At 39.3% G+C, this 23,508-nt stretch overlaps 1 long non-coding RNA gene and 1 other non-coding gene across 2 annotated transcripts; both read right to left on the bottom strand.

Moving 5' to 3' along the window:
- Positions 1–527: 527 nt before the first annotated feature.
- LOC147631748 (uncharacterized) lies at positions 528–3,759 on the bottom strand. Its single transcript, XR_015267344.1, has 3 exons — positions 3,449–3,759; positions 3,235–3,367; positions 528–1,045 (listed from the first exon to the last, which is right to left on the bottom strand). It is a non-coding gene; the product is annotated as an uncharacterized LOC147631748 (long non-coding RNA).
- On the bottom strand, positions 3,437–3,539 carry LOC147631749 (U6 spliceosomal RNA). Its single transcript, XR_015267443.1, has one exon. It is a non-coding gene; the product is annotated as a U6 spliceosomal RNA (small nuclear RNA).
- Positions 3,760–23,508: the final 19,749 nt, after the last annotated feature.

The following is a 23,508-nucleotide window of genomic DNA, read 5'->3' as shown; positions in this document are numbered from 1 at the left end:
TGTCTCCAAATTGTAACCATGTACATAATTTAGAGCTCTAAGAAGGTGAGCATCTAGACCTGCATTCTTCTCCTTGATTTATTCTATCAAATCCCCTCTTAACAATTTCTCCATCAACTCCCCTGCATTTTCTCAATTACCTAAAATCTCTCAATCAACTTGATTCTCTCCCAATCATCCCACATGGCTAATGAATTTACCTTTTTCACCTTCTTCTCGACTCATCTTCAACCTTCTCTCTTTTGATTACATACAATAACCTTTGAACAATGAACCATCCAACAAGTTGAATCAACAAAAGTTCCATGCTCCCCCTTAAACACACAATGTGGCATCACCACTATTTCAACATATACAAGCGTCGCTTATCTTCTCTTTGTTACTTGTCAATTTCTTTCTACTCCCTCGACATCTTAATTCCCAGCATATAAGGCGGTTTTGACTCAAGCATGCCATTACATCACAATCAGATCTCAAACATTTTCTACACATTGAATCTTTCAGAAGTCCATAGCAGCCCCACAACCTTTGAATTTTTTTTATAAAAAAAAGCATTTTTTATGGTAGCCCTCATTTGCTCACAAGGCCTCGGCCAACTTCATGGGAAATTGCATTAGTTACAACAGGATTAGACTTATCCATACAATCACAACACCTAATCCTCTACCAGTAAAAACTTCATTTAGCCTATGCTTAAAATAATATTTTCTTAGGAGTCACCTTCTCTCAAAAGGTCCAATGCTCTCTTCTTCTTTTTTTACATAGAGCAAAGTGCAGATAATTAGAGAGCTTCGAGTAGAGTAGGGTAGCTATTGCCAACAGTGCTTGGGAACCGATGGCGTTACCAGTTTTTGATGAACCAGTAGTATATATAATGCAATATAGTATAGCTGACTCTCAAAAATTTCATAGACTTCCAACCTGCCCCATAGTCAGCATGCGGAGCTCCAAGTGGAGGAAAGTCAAATACGGAATCCAACACGTCCTTTTGAGAAGTCACTATAATATCTTGGTTTGAGACCACCTGTATGGAGTAAGTAGCCTCCTGGAAAGTGTGCAACAGCAAAATTAGGATATGCATTCTATAAGCAAATAACCATGTCATTGATCGCGTGCTATGCACATAGGTATGCTTGCATCTTTGCTATTTGTTTGGAGAACTTTTGTTACCTTTTCGTCCATTATAACATTTATCTTTTTCATCCGATTAACTTAACAGGCCAACATGTACAGCTCTTTCTAGGAAATGTCTCTCTCTTTCTAAGAATGTTCACATAGCAACTGTCCATAGCGTCAACAACCACTCTAGGGTCATCTAGGGCACTCCCCATCTGGAAGTTTTTAAAACATATGTAGTAGAATAAATTTGAGATTTTGGTATATCAAAATCTTGATTTTTTCCTTGCAATCATAGCTCTATAGAGAAAGTTGTGGTCTGTAAATACACGGCAAGAAACAAACAGAATCATGGTCTGCTCTTCCTAAACCGTCGCTTGTCATGTGCTTTGGTATCAAATGGACAACAACGCAGAGATACCCTAGCTAAACCACTTTTCCAAGTAGGGGAGGTCTCGTCGCGACCACTTCTATGCCTCTTACATACATGGGTCTCATCTCACTAGCAGTTATGAAGTAAACATGGGTGATGGAGTGCTCCAGAGACCTGTTGGAATGTAGATAAAGAGACCAACCCGAGCGATCCTAATAAGACAACAACAATAGAAGGCCACAAGAGAGAGAGTATCTCAGAACATGCTCAACTCAGCCCCCTTCAAGTGCGTCCACACTCGTAGACAACAATAAATCGAGCGAGAGAGAGAGAGAGAGAGAGAGAGAGAGAGAGAGAGAGCCATGTTTCGTGCGACTATGCAATCCATACCAAGCTCAAAATTTTTGCTGCTGGTTAAACCGGACTACAGGTTTATGGAGGATCTAGTATTTCGCAAGTTGCTGCACGGCTCAATGCCATGCCTTTGGCAGCTCCCTTTATTCATAAGATAGGATCAGTCAACAAGAAAAGAAGGCCACACTCGTAGGCTGCATGAATAAAGCGAGAGAACTGAAGTCATTGTAATTTAGTGCACAAATTTTTGGATCTTCAGACCTTGCTGCTTGAACGGGGTTAAAGCGGGCTGAAGATTTATCGAGGAGGATGTACTATCCAGCAAGGGTTGCACGGGTCAATGCGTAGGCTAGAGCACAAAACATTCGAGCTGCTGGTTGAACCAAGCATGGATTCCCCCTTCCCCACCGGTATCTCGACAGGCCCTGCGCGCAACAACACTGGGTCACTTCGAGCGTAGCCAGCTCTATCAAGGGGCTGTGTGTCCCCCTCGACAAGATAAGGGTCTGGCAAAAACTTGTTTTGAAGCCCCAAGCGCGCACGAGGTAGAGATACTCGATCGCAGCAGAGGACCCGTAACCACCTTGTGGGGTGGTGTTGCTTGCAGCTGTCACACTAGAAGAAGTAAAAGATCGGCCCATCTCACTACAAGACCTTAAGCAATGCAACGGTTGGTGTCTACCACATTTTCATGGAAAGAAGGAAAAGATGATCCTTGTTTGCGGGGGCGAAGGGATGCGGATCCAAGATGAGGAGGACAGCATCCCTCGTCGCAACAAAAAAAGGAGGGAGGGAGACACAGCATGCCGCCGAACCTCCCTGGGTAGTATCGAAAGGAAAAGATCATCGTTGCTGGCCTGCGCAGGGATCGGAACCTCCGCTGGGTAGGGCACAAGCGGCTCCGCTCCGGTGGGCAGCAGACCTCTGAGGAGGCTGCGCTGTACGTCTAGGGCAGGATTTATCATAATAAGAGCCTAGGTCTAACGCGGAACGTCCGCCTCCGCGCGGCGGGTAGGGCTAGGCCCCATCATGATCTCCCTTGGCGGCGGCGTACTTCCAGAGGGAGGGCACCTAAGCCCCAAGTAAGTCAGTGAGTCAGTTGGGCATGGCCCTCTGTCCCAGTTTTACACACCATCCATGCTGGCCGGAGCCCAAGCCTAGCAATCCAGCGGACCCCCCCTGCAGCCGCCATATCAACAGCATGGCCGCCGGCCTAGCATATCATTTCATGGTAATTTTCAAAAAAGAAAGAAAGAAAAATTTAAAAGAGTCACTCTCGCAGAGTCATGGCAGCGCTTAAACAAGCTTCTGCAGCGTGAAGAAGAAAAAGATGTGCCAAAATAAGATACACGTAATGTATATATATATATTAGAAACACCACAGAATTTACCTTAGCTCTCTGCGCTGCGCTGCGCTTCGCTTATGATATGATCATGTCGGCCATGGTGGCTATCGAAAAACATTAGCTCTCTGCGCTTTGCTTCATGATGGGTGGATGGATATGGTGGACTCTGGACAGAAATCTATTCGCCTCGTCGCCAAACCCCCCTCCATAAAAAAAAAAAAGGCAGAGAGAGGGGGGGAGAGAGAAAAAAAATTTGGACCATTTCTCGATTTGTGCGTGTCATCCTTGCGCAGGGGCCATGCTAATCTTCTCTGTATCGTTCCAATTTTATCAGATGTCCCCGAAGGGACGAGAAAGAAGGGGCTCCCTCTGCGACCTCTATACTGCTTTTCATGCCGTGGCTTCCATAGATGTGGGGTAAATTGGCCGTCTACCCCTGACACGTGGCGCGCTTCTAGCAGACGCCGGCCACGCCTTCTACGTTTCACCATGACAAAAATGGCTGCTGCTTATATAAATCGCTCGATCGAAAGGCAACAATATAGCCTAGGAAAGCCTTAGCAACAACTACTAGCACACACCATGCCATACCATACCTTTGCAGCAGTTTTCTCCATCGTGCACCACAAGCCCTTCTCACATTCCGTCGATTCAACGTCACCACAGTAAGGATGGACCTTTTTCGCATTCCAAACAACGATATAGTTACCCCGCTTCTCCACGGGGGCGGGCTGAGGTCCGCTTCTTGGTTTCTTTGCGTGGTGCGCGCCGTGTATGTACGCGGAAGGCGACTCCTCGAGGTTCCCGAAAAATGATCCAATTTGGTGATGAGCACACTTTTGGGAGCCACAAGCCCTCTTCTGGACTTTTACACGAGACCTCACCACCGAGGCACCAAAATTTGATCTGATGGTGGTCAGGGCTCCGAACTTCTCCAGCGCACAATTTTTCGAGCCACGAGCCACCTTCTCCCCACAAGGCCGCCCAAACTCTATGAGATGTGGGTGCACGAGACCTCACCACCGAGGCACCAAAAACTTAGACCACAAAAGTTGGCTATTTTCTCACTACTACCACCCACACCAAGGCGGAGATTACTCTACTCGCCTCGTGTGCGTCATGACTAAAGGATTCAACATGGGCCATGTTAAAAAGGCCTCTTTGTTTGAGCCATTCAACAACCTTTAATCTCTAGGAACTTTGAATGATACGTTGGCTATCTAAAGTAAGTAAAATTTTCAAATCTCCGCCATGAGGTTGCCTTACTCGAGTTTTGATTTTAGGCTTCAAGTTGGGCTGTGTTAACACCGCTTCCTTATGACATTAGGGAAATTTTGGACTCAACTTTGGGCCCTCTAAGAAGTGCCAACTGAGCTTAGCGAGAGAGAGAATCCATAAAGTCTAAAAAATAAGATGAAATTGAGTTTGGCGTATTTTCTCTCCAGTTCTTTTAAAACATAAAAGATGCATTCCTCTTCTCCAGTCCTCGGAGTTTTTAATCACTTTTTTATTTTCATGTATGTAAAGAACAAAGTGGTTAATTTTCAGAGTTTAATGGCTCATATCTCTAAAAATCTACATACAGGCCGAAATAGCATATCTGAATGAAAAAGGTGCCTTAATAGTAAAATGAAGTAAATGGCACCTTTTTCTTTGCATTCTCATTTTGCCACTAGGGTTATCGAAAGCAAGGAGGAACACAGAGAGCATAAAGAAGATGGCAGAGGGACCAAGAGCAAGGAGGAATAGAAAGAGGAGAGACATGCATAACCTATACATCGAGCTTAAATGTGAATGTGAACCTCTGAGAGTAAGAGAAATTTTTAAACCCAACACTTTGTCTACTACTGCTGCTAAAGAAATGTTTAGGATGCAAGGGAAGAAAAACATAGATTTATGGATTGATGGGAGGCTATATCCTAAAGACTCTCTTATAAACTCTACATCCCCGTTTAGGGATATGATATCTCTGTGCTTAACTTTTTTGGAGATGGCTATAATGGGCTCCTTAGATATACACATCATTTGAAAGCAACAAGCAATGTTCTTAAATTAGAAAGAGATTTGTTTGAGAAGGAGATTACTTATTTGAAGCAAACCATGGAGCAGTGTGTGCAGAAGTTATTAAGCAATGAGGAAACCATTTTAGGGCTTGGAAAAACAAAGGGATGAATTACTTAAGCAGACCTCGTTAGGTCTCTGTAGACGACAAGAAAAGCTCATGGATATTGAACAAATGAAGCTAGGAGGTGGTGGCATAAAGAAGAGAATACATGCAATCAAGTAGCTCCTTTCTATTACTCAGTTGATTGTTGTTATTGTAATATTTTTATAAGCATCATATTATTATTCTTTATCATTATTTTGGGGATGTTCATGTATATCAATTTGTGCATTTTAATTTGATATCAGACCATTATTACACCCTGATCAGAATCGACGATAGAACCTTCTAGTGTACAGTTTAGTCTTCTTTTCAATCGCCAATATGTAGAAGCAACGATGAAGGACAAGAAATATAAAAAGATTACAAATAAGCAAATAGAGGACTTTATCAAAGAGAATCAACTCAGTCCACAAGACATCCAGGCAATACTCAATGAGGTGAGTATATCACATAGACGATACATAACCATTTATAAGACTTTACAACCAAAGATGAAGGGATCTAGTATGAAAGGATCCTTATTGCCAAATCCTTCTTAGGTTTAAAAATGTAAAAATAAGTAAATAAAGAGGTACCACAAACATTGGGAACCCCATTTCATATTGAAGACACATATGTTGCACCAACAAGAGAGATGTGGTCTACAATAGATACAATAATATTTTTTACGACTTGCAGGCCTTACAATCATATGGCATTTAATTTTTTGAAGTTACTCCTGAAGAATGTGATGGTGTCCTTGAATTTGTGATAAAGCTTGAGGAATGTCAAATTGTGAAGGAGAGAAAGTTAGAAAGGGTTATCATCACACTGATGAATAGGGCACTTGATCCATCTATTTTAAAAAAGATGATCATAGATGGTTTCGTGTTCAATCTAAAAACAGTATACTCACTTTGGGATCCTTTAAAGTAATTTTTTTAAATATTTGTTTGTGCAAAAGCATTACCTACAACAAGCAATGAGTACTGCATTCGTGTGTCCTTATGTGTGTCCTTATGTGTTGCAAGTCATCTTAGAGAATTTTTATATTCTACATTGGGTTTTTCATAGGACATCTATACATGAGATCATCAGTGCGAGTAGAGAAATGACAAAATCTTGGATGTGGAAGGCATGGGGACAATATAAGGTGGAGTGACATATGGCAGGTGATCTTAAAACTCTAAAATGTATGTACAATGTGTCAAAGGGTGCCAATTCAAAAGGCCCTTATTTATATTGCATGTGCAGTGCAACAGTACTTGATAAGATGTATTGGAAGAAGGCATCGGATAGGCACATGAAAGACCCAAACTTCAAGACAATTCTTGAATTCCATTGTTGAGAGTCCACATTTTTACAATGCATGCTCTCTGCAAAATCATTAAAAAACTTTTGTTCTTATACATATGTTTTCCATGGACTCTACAGCCCAATACAACAAAGCCTTAAATCCATCAAAGCACTAGACAAAGTCATATAAGACATTGGTTTGTATGGTGGACATACAAAGATTTAACAAGATGAAAAGGTCTATGGATGCAAGGGTTATACCTAAGAAACCTTCTATTAGGGATGTTAAAGCAAGAAGGTTTCTAGCTTTACAACCACTAGATGATAACCCTCATCATCGGAGAAGACGATTAGTACAGACCCTAAAATACAGCCGATGGAAGTGCGTTCATAACGTAGTAGATTATGCAGACAATGGTAAAGCAAGATCACGGAGGGCCAAAATGTGGAAATCTTTAGACACTATGTTTAAGTTCTATGATTTGAAAGTGTGGACTAAAAAAAGGACCATAAGATCTTCAAACAGCACTAGAAGAGTTAAAGAGATTAATGATTGTTTCACGGATGGATCAACACATCACCCACTATATGGCATTTGATTCATTATGCATTGACTTAGTTGTAAAACTATATGTTGAGAAATTTAGTAATTAAAGTATTGTTTTATTCTTTTACATCATATCACCTACAATCATACTCCTTGGTTTGCAAAGGAGTGTGGTAGTTCATCGATATGGTCAACCCAAGGAATGGAGAAAAAATAATATCAAGCATGCTCCAGGTATTTCAATCATACAAGACATGGTGGAGGAGCAAGAAAGCTAACAGTTTAGAGGAATTGCATCAGTGTGGACATATAGGAAGCTTGGACACTAACCAAAAACAAGGAGTAGTTCATTTGCCATACATACAAGAGCTGTGAACAAGAATTGGGTTTGATCCAAGCAGAGCAAGGTTTCATGGGCCATCATAAGCATTGAGAACACTAAAAAAAGTAATTGCATTTGGCTTTGCACCTTCAAGCTACATCTTTTCAAAGAGGTGGACATACTTTTGATAGCCTCGCTCGGCATATACCCATATCAATACATTCCAAGATGCCTGATCATGAAGACACATATGAAATTAATCAAGTAGTGAAACTTTTAAATAGGGAAAAAATTAGGATATATGGAGAGGAGATCTAATATAAGTATTAAGCGTGCTTAATGGCGACAAAGAAAACAAGGACATGGAAAGATTTGGATATCCATAGATCCATGACTAATAGTTTTACTTCAGAAATGAACATAGCTTGAAGTGTCATTGTATAACATCAAAGAGCCAATTATTAATAAGAGATAGGAGTCTACTACTCCTCCTGATCTTGCTTACTAGCATCCTCCAATGCGTGAAGCCTTGCTCTCTTTGAAGATTGCTTGCCATCATCCTACAACAGTAAAACTGGTGAAACTCTCAGTCTTTTGGATATGAGAAACTACCTTTTGCCATATTCACTTAGCATCTTGGGATCCCTGATCCCACATGTTAATCCACACATGGAATAGGCTAAGTAATATTTACTCCTTAAAGCATACACTCCGAGGCCCTACCTAAAGATTCGCACCGCTAATTATTCTCTAGAAGCATGACTTTGTCTATGACGGGATATCCCGATGATATCTAGATAGTGTCATGATTGCAAACAATTGGAATTTTGCATTATCCTTTGAGATTTTTTGTGGAATATAATGAATTATGGAAATCTCAGTCGGTTGATGTACTCTTCCAGTGCTGAGTCCTTTCCCAACCCTCCCACTCGTTTTCCTAATGCACGCTTAAGAAAATCATCCTCATACACCACCAACTCCAAAACAATGTTGTCCAACCATAAGCCATCAAAATAAATGCAATATGGGACTTGATCACAATATGCAACATTATTGTAAGTAGATCTTCTGATTCTCATCATTAATAAGTAAATCATTTGTCCATATGTTGATAGTTGAGTTGGTGTCCTGGACAGATGAAGACTCCCCTTCCTTTCCCATATGTAAAATATTAAGTCTTTGTTGAGTAGCTTGAAATTCCTCTGCAATGGGAAGGTTGGCTTCACAATGATACATCCTTGCACATCATTGCTATGTCTTAGAATGAGTACAGAACCAATTTTCTTGACATTTGAATTGAGTAGAAGATATTTATCCACATCTTGGTCGACGAAATCATCATCTTCTTCAAGATTCTATGCGATGATGGCGAGGCGATAATGGCATGAAAGTAGTTCTCCATAATGTTAAAGGTACCTTCAATACCTATTATTAGAATATACTGATTGTCACCTATAGGATAGGCGGGTAGGGCTGAGGTCGGAATGTGCTCTGTTTCCTCTATCACAAAGCAATCCCTCGTCAATTGTTACCACTTGGATGTCCTCGTTTGAGGGTGTGAATATCAAGATGCTCAATGAGGTCCCTCTCCATGTCCAAGTTTATCTTCTCTGTAATCTCCTGAAACTCATCTTCTTCTCTTGGAGGTTCCTCCGCTCTCTCCTCCCCTCCTTCAATTTAAACTTGCTTATCCTTTAGTAGTGGCACGTGTGCAAGCAGGAAATAAATTCGTAGTGATAGTTGATAAGACGACATTTGCAGTTGTGGATGGGGCACTTGTTGTTTGTCTCTTCTTCTTATCCTTTATCATCTTTAAAATATCCATGTTTACCTTCTGTTTAAAGGATGTAGAAGGAACAAGATCATTGACATGCACATATCGAACGTTGTCCAAGATGACTCCATCATTTAAAGTGATCTCTTGGTATCGCTACTCTTTCTCTTGGAGACATGAGCATGCAGACACGATCATGTCCTCGATGTAGACATTACAAGCAAACATACATGTTATCTCAGGATGGCGATGATGATGGTGTTATCTTGAACAATTTCTCTTCTAGGGTTTATTCAATCTTAACGTCAGGTTTGACCTGAATCTCAATGAGAACCATCTACAAGCCAGTGAAGATGTCACAATAATTATTAACTATACAAAAATGAGAAAATGGTTATCCCTTTATCTATGAAATCAGTACAATGCAAGGAGGGGAATTGATTGCATGTGATGAGACTGCTTATCGTGTTGTAGTGATTTTTATTCAATAAGTTTTCCTAGATACTTTATTATGAAGACTAACATTTGGAAAAATGTGGACTCATTTTTGGGCCCTCTAAGAAATGCCAAGTCATCATTCTATTACGAAAAGGGGGATCGTGGATAATTCTATCCATAGTACCTCAAAACTATATCATGTAACATATCATTGGAAAGATCTTGATGAGAGGATTCTAACGCACCAACCTCCGACAAATTTGAGGTTTTTATGCTCAAGTTATGGCCTCCCCACCAAAAAGTAACCTCAAAAGTTTTGGAATATTCCCTAGAATCTCAAAGAGCTTAAAAGGCCCAAAAGTGAGTCCAAATTTTCCCTAATGACATCTATCCATTTGATTTTTTTATAGATGGTGCGTATAAAGCAGACCATGAGGGTCCCATTGTCCAAAGATCCTCAGATAGCTAAGAAGGTATGACTAGGTAAAAACATATCCACCCTTCGGTCAATGAGAACTCAAAGGTACAAGTAACATAGATCTGTTCTCTAGAACCTATGTGAGGAAAGATGCAGAGGCACATGCAAAGCGCAATTCCAAATCTCCCATTTCAATGCCTCCCCAAATCCATTTATGAAAGGAACCTTATTAGTATGTGTTGGCATAAGCCACTTCACCATAGTAAGGGATGCATCTGAGCTTCTCTCCATCGAATGACTTTCAATAGTAGTCACAACATCATTGTCCTATAATCGATCGTGTGTTATGCTTCCACGTACTCTTCAATGTTTTTGTTTTCTTCTTTTTGACCTCGATTTGTTCCATTAGCCTATTAGGGGCTACTCTCAAAAAAGTAAACTTTGAATGACGATGGTACATGCAAACATATATTATAACTTTTTGTACTTGATATGTAGCATGCATAAAAATTTATCTCTTAAAAACTAGAACTTTTTTTATAAAAGTTAGCTAAATCAAGACCATGGAAATAATTTTCTAAAATTCCTTTTTTTGTTACTTGAAAGTTTTTTTTTCAATAGTTGTCCTTTTTGTTGAGATTATTTTCCTAGAGGGATTCTCTTTAAAGTTTTTCTAGCGGGATTCTCTTTGAAGTTTTTCTTTTGAAAGAATTTATCTTTTGTTAAGATTATTTTCCTTGATGGATTCTCTTTGAAACCTTATCTTTAAACATGAATTTTTCTGCAAAAATCTCTTCAAGCAATACAAGACTATTAATAGCAAGCTCTACAAGCGAAAGAGCTAAAAAAGGTGGAAAAATTTACCCTTTTGGCTGTTGATAGGGTGGTTTAATGGCCACCATCTTGGACAAGCCAAGTTTATAAAGAGCGGCCATCTATTCCACAACCATTTCTCCTCTATCTTACCAATGCATGGCTTCCCTACATTGAAATTAGGAAAAGGGTGACCTTGCATTTGCCACACTTTTTTGCCTCTCATTGTCCATTTTTGTGTTCTTCCGTTTTGTTTGGTTTGTGAATTATCTTTAATGCTCTAGTGAGTGTTGATGTGGATGTTTTCTTGTTGGTGTTCTGTGTAGTTACCTTATTTATATTAGTAGTCTTCTAGGAGTCTTCTAGGAGGTTTCTAGGAGGTTGTTCTTAACTTACTTTCAAAAAAGTGCCAAAATAAATACCATGAATAAATACAACTTTAAAACTTTTTTTCTAGTTGATGTTTTTTTCTAGGATTTTTGGGCAAGTGATGTTTTTTTTCAACTAATATTCTATGTTGAGATTATTTCCCTAGAAGTAATTTCATGTTAACCCAATTCTAGGGTTAACAAGAGCTACCACCATTATCTTACATCAAGGAGTCATGTGATAGATACACCAAAGGGTCATACATTCAAGATATGAAGCAATAGTGTCCAAAGCTACAAGTTGGACGGGCGCCCGTAATGGTGTGACGGAGTATTTATGGTGGCGATTCCCACTTCAAGAGCATGTGGTAGCAAGTTAGGATGAAATCCTAAGTGATGTACTTCATGGATATATTGTGAGAGTAGTCATTGTAATAGAATTAGGCCTCTTATGAGCCTAAAGTGCCCAACCGACCACAGTTTAAGTGAGTGTGAACACTTATGGCCATGTATATAAGTGAATATCTCTCATAATACAACATACTCTCCCATTATGCAATTCACTCCTGCTCTTGCTAATCTATCTCCCTAATGCATATGCTAGTGAGTGTGTGTGAGTGAAGTGAGGTGAGAAGAGGGACGAGTACCCGCTCTAGTGCAACACGACGGTGTGATAACGCTCATAGGAGGTGCGGTGGAATTGCTTCTCAAGGAGTTGTAGAGCTTGGAGACCTCAAGGGTTACGAGTTGAGTCATTAGAAAGATACGACAGTTGTGGTTCACCAGCAAGTAATCTCTTTTTGGATGTGTTCAAGGAGGGTTAGGGTGAGCCTTAACATTTTTGGCATCGTCTTGCCGCGGAGCCATCACTTGGCTTTTTCCATCGTTTTTTCTCTAATCTACGCATTACCCATTGCCCATTATCTTGATTAATTGTTTCCCATGAAAAAGATGTTGATTTGATGGTGATTTGTGTGAGATTTGGAGTAGAATAGCTCTCTTTTTTATTTTTTAAAAGAATGCCTTTTGCTTAATGTTTAGCTTAATTTGTTATTTTTGTTGTTGTTATTGTGGTTTTTCATGTTCTTAGGGCTTGAACCACATAGTTTGTATTAGGCTTAGTTTGCATCCATTGCATCAAACAATGCAATAGAATGTAATTTTTAGTGAATGTTAGTTCTCTTTAGTGTTAAACATAGAACTAAGATCATTAATTTTAGTTTAATTGTGTGTTTGTTGTTGAAATTGTTTGGATTAGACAAGCAATAGGAGTAGCTTAATCTTTCAAAAAATTTCTTAAAACCATCAAAAGACCCTTGAATTGAACTAATTTCTCTTAATGGACTGGTTTTTATCATTAAGGGTGATTAATCTTGTTCAAAAGGCCAAAAAAAAAGTGTTAATTGGGGTCTAATTTGATCATATGAGTAGTCGAAATTGGTGTTTTTGAGTGTATTGAGAGCATTTAGATGCATCAAGACACCTAAGTTATCAATTTTTCATTAATTAGAGAAATTTGACTCTCTTTGCTTAATTTTGCCTTAAAAGAGGAGACCATAATTAAGAGTATAATTAATCTCCTATTTTAGATTAATTAACACATTTGTTGATGCACAAAGATTAGCATTCCCTTGCTCTATCTAATGATGTGCTTGGAGATTAGTGGTTAATTAGAGTCCTTGATTAGTGTAAAAGAGGGAAAGATTAGTGAAAGGATTAATTTTGGATTAATTCTTAATCACTTTTTTACATAACTCATTAAGGTTAATGCATTCAATGAGTAGATGCTCATGAGTTGTCAAATTGTCCATCTTGGGGGTCATTTATGAAGGGTGTAAGGGGTGTAAGGGGTGTCATTAAAAGGTTGGCTTTTTTTTATTCCCACTTACCTTTTTGGAAAAATGCCAATATCTCTTTCATTTTAAATTCAAAAAATATTCCCCCCAAAAAGAGAAATTTATGAAGTCCGGTTACGGCGTGAACAATTTTCTGCAAACTTCACAGGTTAAGGGTTCACGTCCTCGGTAACCGCGCCCCCCAAAAAAATTAATTTTCCCGTGAAGTCGGGTTCGGCGTGAACCATTTTCAACTTCAGGCCTAAGGGTTCATGCCCTCGAAAATCGCGTAAAAAAATAAATTTAATTTTTTTGTGAAGTCCAATTCACAGCGTGAACCATTTTCTGCAACTTCACGGCTTAAGGGTTCACGCCCTCGAAAACTATGCCCAAAAAAAATAAATTTAATTTTTCCATGAAGTTCGGTTCACGGCGTTAACCATGTTCTGGAACTTCACGGCCTAAGGATTCACGCCCTCGGAAACCGCGCCTAAAAAAGAAAAACGAATTTAACCTTTTCATGAAATCCAATTCATGGCGTGAACCGTTAAGCGTTCACGGCGTGAGACCCTTCATTCACGTGACAAAAAAAAATAAAATATATAAAATCCCTGAAGTCCGCTTCACGGCGTGAAAAGGGGTCTGTCGAAAAAAAAACTCTGGAAAACACCCTGTTTGGAGACTTGTATCTCCTATATCATATATCCGATGAAGGTGCTCTAGGGCTCACCGAAAAGCTGACACCGAGCTCTTCGACTTTGGACCTAGCCATCCGAAGTCAAAATCGATCATTTTGGTCTTTGACCAGCAACCTCAAAAGTCGACCCGAAAATCAAGGCAAAAAATAGCCCAAAAATTGTGAAAAATCACAAAAAACAGTGCGAAAACAACGACGAGCCATATTTAGGCTACTTTTTGAGGGTCCAAATGACAAAATCACAAATGACTCAGGAAAACAAAGTTGTAGTACTCCAAAAATACTACAACTTCCTCATACAGAGTTTTTCAAATTTCCTTTTGGTGGAACACCCTCAAAAAAATGCTGCAAAATAGGAAAAAAATTCTCAAATTTTTTTCATCTTGGGACCAATGATGGAAAATAGGGACCTCCTCTTCCATCTGGGAGGATACTAGCACACTCTTTTTCTAGAATATTATCTTAGAGGTCGGTCGTGTGCGTATAGCGCCTAAGCTAATTAGGGCAAACGGACATCCGTTGACCCAACGAAGAGAATGTTAGGCCTCTTGAGGCTGTATAACAGGCTTTGAGAGAATATAAAAAGTGGGAAAAAAAATGTGCTTACTCATTAAGGAGCATTGTCTCTGCCCTTGCTTGTTTTCTTCACTCAGGATTGATATCCACGTGATCGACTGGTTCATTGTTGTGTGAGCACACATTGAGGCCACTAAGTAGATGTTGCAAGTGCTCCACTGGAAATACGCCCTATTTTTGCAAATTCTTCGACATCATCGAGAAACTTGGTACTTGCAAATGATTGCATGTGCACATTGTTTTATCCTCTAAACTGAGAAAATTTGAAATGTTCATAGCACTCATAGGCTCCATGTATGTTGAATACACATGTGAATGTGGGTTTAAGTGAGGGGGAGGTGGAGCCTCTTTTATATTTCATGCATGTCCTAGTCAGTACATTCTAATTTTAAATGGATTGGTGTCGGGCTGCCAAAAAGTTTAAATTTGAATGAGAATTTGCATGTTGAAATGATAGGTAGCAGGGGTCGAAATAAACGTCAAAATAAGCATCAAAAAACAAGAAAATATTTTCGACGATTTTTGCGATGGATGTTCGACGCTTATTTCGACTCTAGGAAATGACGCCAGGTCACTTATTACGTTTTTACATTTTTAGAGGTTTGAGAGAAGTGACTTATTTCCAAGGTTTTCTCTCCTCTCTGCATCTCCCCCCATCCCTTAAGGAATGAACCTAAGCCCTTCCCTCAACTTTTTCTTCTGATTTTGTGTGTGGTTTGTGGTGTGTGTGTGTGTGTGTGTGTGTGTGTGTGTGTGTGCTATGTTGTGTTTTGTTTGTTTTGCAGGCTCACAAGTTCTCCTTGCTCTCTCATGCTCCAAGCTCTCCCTTGAGACTCTAGCTAGCTCAGGTACCCCTTCTCCTTTGCCCTTGCTCTGTTGATTGTGTGTGTGTGTGTGTGTGTGATTTTACTGCTTTGCTAATATGTCTTGTTTGTGTTTGTTTTGCAGGGTTTTTGCTTATTTTCTCTCAAGGCTCAAGCTCTCTCTTGTTCTCTCGGTTGCTCAAGCCCTCCCTCGAGACACCCATTAGCTTACAATCTCTTTGGTAAGTGCCCTAAGTGCATCGTTTTGATTTTTTTTAAATGCATCTTCTTACTTTTGATGTTGCCACTGCATGTGGGCTTTGGGTATGTAGATCCTTCAAGACCATGGTCCTCTCCTTATTGGAGTCATGGAGTAAGCATGCACTGATTCCTTATGTCATGAAAACCCTAAACCCTAAACACTGGCACCCTTGCATAATCATACGCATAAATACCTTCAATTATGTGTGTGTAGACCATGGATTGCACACCAAACAACACACCCGCATATAGCCCTAATACCTCCATCGTGCCTTCCCCAGTCAATTTTACAATTTCATCTCTCAAATGAGCCTCGAGCAAAGGGCTATGGCTCATGCCTACTTTGGGGGAAGGAAGGGGTGACAATTCTGCACAACCATCACAACCCACCACAAGTCACGCCGACGAACACTCCACGGCAGGTAGTGAAGAGGTCCATCCTAGGTGGATTAAAGATCACATGGTGAATGTATTGAAGCACTGGCGCAGTGACATTACACGCAGGGTAAAGATAGGGGGATAAATCCGTGGTATTGTATGAGGAGTGCAGGAAGCACAACACAAATCCCCTGCAAGTATAAGCATATTGAGGAGGCCACAACCAAATGGATGGAGAGCGTAGAGAGCTCCCATCTTCAGAGTGGTGGCTGGGACGCTTTCCACATTACATTGTAAATATTAATAGTACACTCACTCTCTTTTTTTGGCATAATGTGCATTTCATGTACATAAGTATTTATGGTTGGTTTTCATGCTTCTATGATACGGAGGAAAGGTATGCCCTAAGCAACTTGAGCGAGAGGGCGTCAACATCAACTGGACAAATGTGGTCAATATGGTAAGCACTCTACACTTTGCACCCATGCTAAAGTTTTGTATCACTTGCCATTTCTGAGTTTTTGCATTATGAATATTTTTTGTAGGGACCAATGCCAAACCTTGAGTCCACCGATGATTAGGTTCGGTCTTGCTCACAAGGCACTATGTACATGAGCAATACATCCACATTCGTATCTACATCCATACATCCACATCCACATCCATACATCCACATCCACATCCACATTCACATCCATACATGCCTTTAAGTGTTTTTTTGTTGGCTCCATGTGTTTGAGAATATATTGGTAACATAAATAAAAGACGCTATGTAACTTCTTCTAAGTAATAAAAATCCATGTTTTGTGAAATTTGAGTATAGTTGTTTAAGTACTCCTCAATGCTAGCGTAGTGGTGCATTTAATTGTAATGTAGTGGTGCATTTAGCTACAAAACTACACCTGGATGTACCATTATGCTAAGAAAAAATTCAAAACCTGCATCCGTCGAAGTAATCATCAAAATAACCACTAAAATAGTCATCAATATTCTAGTTGAAAAAAGCATCGAAAAACCCCTTGTAAACAAATCTTCCTTTCGACGCTTACTGTAACGCTTGTTTCGATGCTTGTTTCGGGTGAGAATTTCGATGAAATGATACCAACGCTTTTCTTGACAGGAATTTTGACACTTTTGGGGGTTTTTACATGTTCATTTCCGTCGAAAAGGATATCAAAAATAGGCCCGCTTGTAATAGTGCTTGAGCTTTAGCATTTAAACAATAAATTGATAGAAGTGCTTTTAATTTAACTACATCATTCGAAATGGTACATGTAATTTTGGTAGCTAGTGCATGACACCTTCTATAAATCAGAGAGTCATAATGTATTATATATTGTAGCTTGAAATTTCTTAGTGATTGAGAGAACATTATAAAGTTTTGTCCTTTTTTTGAGCCACATGTTTCATACCTGCTCCATTAAAAACAAAAACAAAATACATTTTCCACCTTACTTGTCAAATCTGTTCTTTGTGATGGTTCTCAGTTTAGGCCACCACTCACCTTAACTATAATTGAGGAGAAAGATGACATGTTACCCAAAATAAAGAATTACCACTCATCTTTGTGATGGTTCTCGCTTGAGGCCCACTCACCTTAACTATGATTGAGAAGAAAGATGATCTGCTACCCAAAATAAAGAATTAAAAAGGGCACCACTTAGAGGAAGTCAAAATTCATTTGTGTCTGATTTAAGCTTTCACATCAACCATAATTCTTTCATTTTTAAATTCCTAATTTTTGTTATTGGTTTCTTATTGATAAGCTTCTTGTTTTTTTATCTCCTCCATTTGGGTTTTATCCAAAACCTCCTATCTCATTAAAATTCATGAAAGTTTTTAAAAAGATGCAATGTTAGCATAGCCCATTTGAAGCATATAGTCAAATCAAGATCAAACGTTTACCTCTTGGTGTGATAAATAAGAACAAAAAACTCATTTCTTCTTGTAATAGCTCTTCCATTTGCCTTGCCCATCAAAAGCTTATTTGTTCCTTTAATAGCTCTTCCATTTACCTTGCCCATCAAAAACTAATTTCTTCCTTTAATAGCTCTTCAGTTTGCCTTGCCCTTCAAAAACTAGCTTTTAAAGGTTGTTGAGAGGCTCTAGAATGAGACTATGTTGACATGGCCCTTTTGAGCCGCCTAGATTCAAAATATGATCAACCTCATGGTTAGAAATTGTTCTTTCCTTTTATAGCTGCTCAATTTGCCATTATGTTAAAAGGTATTGGTTATTGAAGGTTCTCATGATGAAGTCATGAGCATGAGGTTTTGTTAAAGGCATGATGCCTCTTTATTCTCCAACTAATCATGAGGTTTTACCTTGCTCATGTGGTGGTGACATTAGGCTTCAACTTTGTAAATGGTTTTATTATAATAAGCCATTTTTATAGCTCCTAGGGTGATGTATAGAAAACTTATTTCTATCCAAAGTAAAGGTTTTAATGAAATGTTAAGGCTCACCCTAACTCTCCTTGAAACACATCTAAAAAGAGATTACCTGGTGAACCGCAACTATCGTGGGAGGATCTTTCGAATGGCCGATCTCGTAACCCTTGAGGTCTCCAAGTTCTACAACTCCTTGAGAAGTAATTCCACCGCTCCTCCCGCGAGTGTTGTCACATTGTCGCGTTGCACTACGGGTACTCATCCCTCCTCTCACCTCACTTCACTCACACACACTCACTAGCATGCATTAGGGAGATAGATTAGCAAGAGGATTAGTAAGAGCAAGACTCAATTGCACAATGGGAGAGTATGTTGTATTATGAGAGATTCACTTATATACAAGGCCATAAGTGTTCACACTCACTTAAAGCGGTCGACCGGGCACTTTAGGCTCATAAGAGGCCTAATGCTATTGCAATGTCTATGCTCATAATATATCCATGAAGTGCATCACTTAGGACTTCATCCTAACTTGCTACCACACGCTCTTGAAGTGGGAATCGCCATAAATACTCTGTCACACCATTACGGGCACCTGACCACCCAAGTTGTAGCTTTGGACACTATTGCTTCATATCTTGAATGTATGACCCTTTGGTGTATCTATCGTGACTCCTTGATGTAAGATAATGGTGGTAGCTCTTGTTAACCCTAGAATTAGGCTAACATCCCCCCCTTCCTGATGGCGATTGCATCCTCATCGCGTTGAAGACCTTTGTGTGGGGAGAATGGACAAGCTTTGTTGATGGCTTTGAAGTTGATTAATGCTCAATGGTCTTTGTCGATGGCTTTGAAGTTGATTAACGCTCAATGGTCTTTGTTCCTCTCTGAAAGGAATAAGAAAATCTATTTAGTGAATGAAGAGGTTAGTGGTTTATTGGGAATTCCTAACGGGGTGGGGGTGGGGTTTTTTGCGCGAATGATTGCATTTTTATATTTGTGTGGGCATTTTTTTTGGGGCTGTTTGATCACTTTGTTTTTGGCAATCATAAGCAATGTTACATGTGATTTGTGTTAGTGGGAATACTTAGAGATGTTAATAATGGGAGAGAAGAGGGAAGGATCCAGAGGAACGTAGACTTAGTCATCAGAACAAGATGGTGATTCTCAAGTCCTCCTTTGATTCATTGAAGCAACATTCATCATTTGAAGAAATTGGCCTTCGATGATGTCCCTTTGTGTGGCAGGATTCTTGTCAAATGTTGTTGAGTAGGACATGTTCCTGCTCTCTTCTACCCATGTGCTTTTTATGTTTTTATGTATATTTAAGTACTTTTATGAAGCAGATATACATGAAGTACAAGAATTGAGTCATATAGACTCTTACTGAACTGCTCTATGTTGAAGTAGCCACTTGTTGGTGAGGATTGAAAGAATTACGTCGACTTGCGAGGCTAATAAGGATTGAAGATTGAAAGAATTACGTCGACTTGCGAGGCTAATAAGGATATTTTCACTAAGGATTGAAGATCATTGATTTGTGAAGATGGTGGCATCGTTTGGAGAGGTTTGTAAGTTAAAGGAAAATTCTAAGCGATGGGTTGTACATTGACCAGGCCTTTGCCCACCATGGCTCCCCCATCCAGAGATGTACCTGGAAGTTTTTGATGGTGAGGCTTTGGTGGAAATGTTCTCCTACGCATGAGTATGGATATGTACTCAATCATGAAGCAGCTGTGCGACATTAATTTAGCCAAAAGAGTAGTAAGCAATAAGCTTAACAAATATATAATGGCTATTGAAGATCGTTGGGAAAGTGTTAGTGCATGAGATGGCTTAATATGCGATGTGGATTAAATCGTGAAAGTGCAGGTTTTTAAGCCGTGAAACTGTAATTAGTGAGAAACTTGAACTCGTGAGATTCCAAGTTTTTTTGGCCGTGAATGGATATTTTGTAAAATGGTCTAATCCTGTGAGATTGTAGGTTTTTGGCCGTGAAGGGATATTTTGTGAAATGGCCTAAACCCGTGAAAATTAATCCCATGAAATGGTGTTTCCGTGAAAGTGCAGGCCGTGAAATGAAATTCCGTGAGAAGGAATTCCGTGAAAGTGTAGGAGGTGAATTGGAATTCCGTGAGAGGTAATTCTGTGAAAAGAAATTCTGTGAGATGGAATTCCGTGAAATTGCAGGTTTTGACCTCAATGGTTTGTTGATTTTAATTGATTTTATGGGTCAGCTAGGTCATGACGTGCAAGCAACAGGTTCTTGTGCACTTATTTCTCACATCCATAGGGGTGACAAGAGCATTGTTATTTTGTCCTTGATGTGCTCATAAGTCTCTGTTTGTAGACATGGGTATTGATTCTTGAATTTGTTGCTCAAATGTTGTTGAGGAAGTAGGTAAGACTGCTAGTTGTTTGCTTGAACACACAAGCTCTTATGTAGGTGTGCTGAATACACGAGAGTGGTTGAGTGATTTGCTTGTTGTTGTTTGGTCCTCCATTCTTGTCAAACCTTAGGTGAAGTTGTTGAGGTTAAAGTCAGTGGTGGTGAGGCTTTCTTCACATTGTTCAATTTTGGTAACCATATGATGGGATTACCATCATAGTACCCTTGTTGAAGCACATGCACAGGCACCCATCGTTGATGATGAACATTATAAACAGGTGGCAGATGTGCTTGGTGCTGAGGCTGCCTTCTTTGTGTAAGCTTAGGGGACTTTGTGATGCGCTTGGGAATCCAAGCTTTGGTATTTCTTCGGTAGTACCCTTGTGCTTGCAGTAGTGTTTTTGGTACCCACACTTGTTGACTTGGTGGAGTTCTTTAAGGAACTCACATAGGCTTTTTTGGACGGTGTTGTGGAGTACTTTTCTTTTTCTTTGGCCTCTGAGTACTGTGTTGAGGAAGAGGCTTTGACTATCAAGGCACCCAAATTTGACCTTTATAGTAGCCTTGAGCTACAAGTAGCTGCTTCTCCATCCACATCTTGATACTATTAAGATACCTTGATTGTGGTTATCTTGGTGGAATTTTCTTTTGGGTTGATGTGGAAGGTTTGGAGCCCTCTTGACTTTGGTTAATGCTGAGGCTACACGTTTGAGACTCATGGGCATTGTTGACAATGATGAGGCTAGAGTCTCTTGTGGAGTGGTTGTCGCGACGAGGCTTTTAAGCATGTAGTTGTCTCCTTTGGATAGGTTTTTTGATGAAGATGCATAGGCTTCGGGGCCTTTCCTTTGAGTTCCTTGTTAGAGATAGATGGTTGGGCTGTGGAAACTTTTTCAAGAATAGTTGTTGATTGCGATGTTTTGGAATCGAGCTTCGTAGTAGGTGAGGATTGGGTTGAAGGAGTAGATGCTTTAATGGAGTCAGTTTTTGATGCAGATGATAGGTCATTGGGTAGAGGGTCTTCGATGGAAGAGGCTTGTAACCTTTTGCGTTCAGCATTATAGAAATCCATTAAAGTTGGATCCTCTTCCTTGCAGTATGATATTGTCAACTTTTTGTCATTGGCCACCATGATGACTCTATCGTTAGCAAAGCAGAGTGGTGTAGCAACAGTCCATTTATGCCCCAAGATCAAATCTGCTTCCAACACATACTCAATCACCAAAAACTTGCAAGTAAGGGGGTTAGTTTCAATATACATTGTATGTTCAAAGTACCCCAAACATGGCATGTTCAAGTCTTGTGTAAAGGGAATTCTTTTAGGATGAGCTGTGATAATTGACCTAACAAATCCCATAACTCGAGAGTCATGAGATTGTGTTAGGGAGATAGATTAGCAAGAGGATTAGCAAGAGCAGGACTCAATTGCAAAATGGGAGAGTATGTTGTATTATGAGAGATATTCACTTATATACATGGCCATAAGTGTTCACACTCACTTAAACTGTGGTGGCCAGTCGGGCACTTTAGGTTCATAAGAGGCCTAATGCTATTACAATGACTACTCTCATAATATATCCATGAAGTACATCACTTAGGACTTTATCCTAACTTGCTACCACACGCTCTTGAAGTGGGAATCGCCATAAATACTCTGTCACACCATTACGGGCGCCTATCCAAGTTGTAGCTTTGGACACTATTGCTTCATATCTTGAATGTATGACCCTTTGGTGTATCTATCGTGACTCCTTGATGTAAGATAATGGTGGTAGCTCTTGTTAACCCTAGAATTGGGCTAACATGAAATTACTTCTAGGGAAATAATCTCAACATAGAATATTAGTTGGAAAAAAACATCGTCCAAAAATCCTAGAAAAAATCATCAACTAGAAAAATAGTTTTAAAGTTGTATTTATTCATGGTATTTATTTTGGCACTTTTTGAAACTAAGTTAAGAACAACCTCCTAGAAGACTACCAATATAAATAAGGTAACTACACACAGAACACCAAGAAAACATCCACATCAACACTCACTTGAGCATCAAAGATAATTCACAAACCAAACAAAATGGAAGAACACAAAAATGGACAATGAGAAGAGAAAAAGTGTGGCAAATGCAAGGTCACCCTTTTCCTAATTTCAATGTAGGGAAGCCATGCATTGGTAAGATAGAGGAAAAATGGTTGTGGAATAGATGGCCGCTCTTTATAAACTTGGCTTGTCCAAGATGGTGGCCATTAAACCACCTTTCAACAGCCAAAAGGGTAAATTTTTCCACCTTTTTTAGCTCTTTCGCTTGTAGAGCTTGCTATTAATAGTCTTATAGTACTTGAAGAGATTTTTGTAGAAAAATTTATTTTTAAAGATAAGGTTTCAAAAAGAATCCATCAAGGAAAATAATCTTAACAAAAGATATTTTTTTTCAAAAGAAAAACTTCAAAGAGAATCCCTCTAGAAAAACTTTAAAGAGAATCCCTCTAGGAAAATAATCTCAACAAAGGACAACTATTGAAAAAAAAAACCTTCAAGTACAAAAGAAAAAGAAATTATAGAAAATTATTTCCATGGTCTTGATTTAGCTAACTTTTACAAAAAAAGTTCTACTTTTTAAGAGAAATTTTTATGCATGCTACATATCAAGTATAAAAAGTTATAATATATGTATCTGAACCATTTGCATGTACCATCATCATTGAAAGTTTACTTTTTTGAGAGGCTTCATAAGGAAGCTATGTTAACACACAAGCCCAACTTGAAAGGCTTCATAAGGAAGAGATGTTAACATAAGGCCAAGTCAATAGCCCCTAATAGGTTAATGGACTAAAACGAGGTCCAAAAAAGAAGAAAACAAAAACATTGAAG

This window comes from Cibotium barometz, chromosome 14 (genome assembly GCF_041138505.1).
Source record: "Cibotium barometz isolate CiBa-2024 chromosome 14, ASM4113850v1, whole genome shotgun sequence".
NCBI lineage: Eukaryota > Viridiplantae > Streptophyta > Polypodiopsida > Cyatheales > Cibotiaceae > Cibotium > Cibotium barometz.
This window is presented reverse-complemented; position numbering and strand designations above follow the sequence as displayed.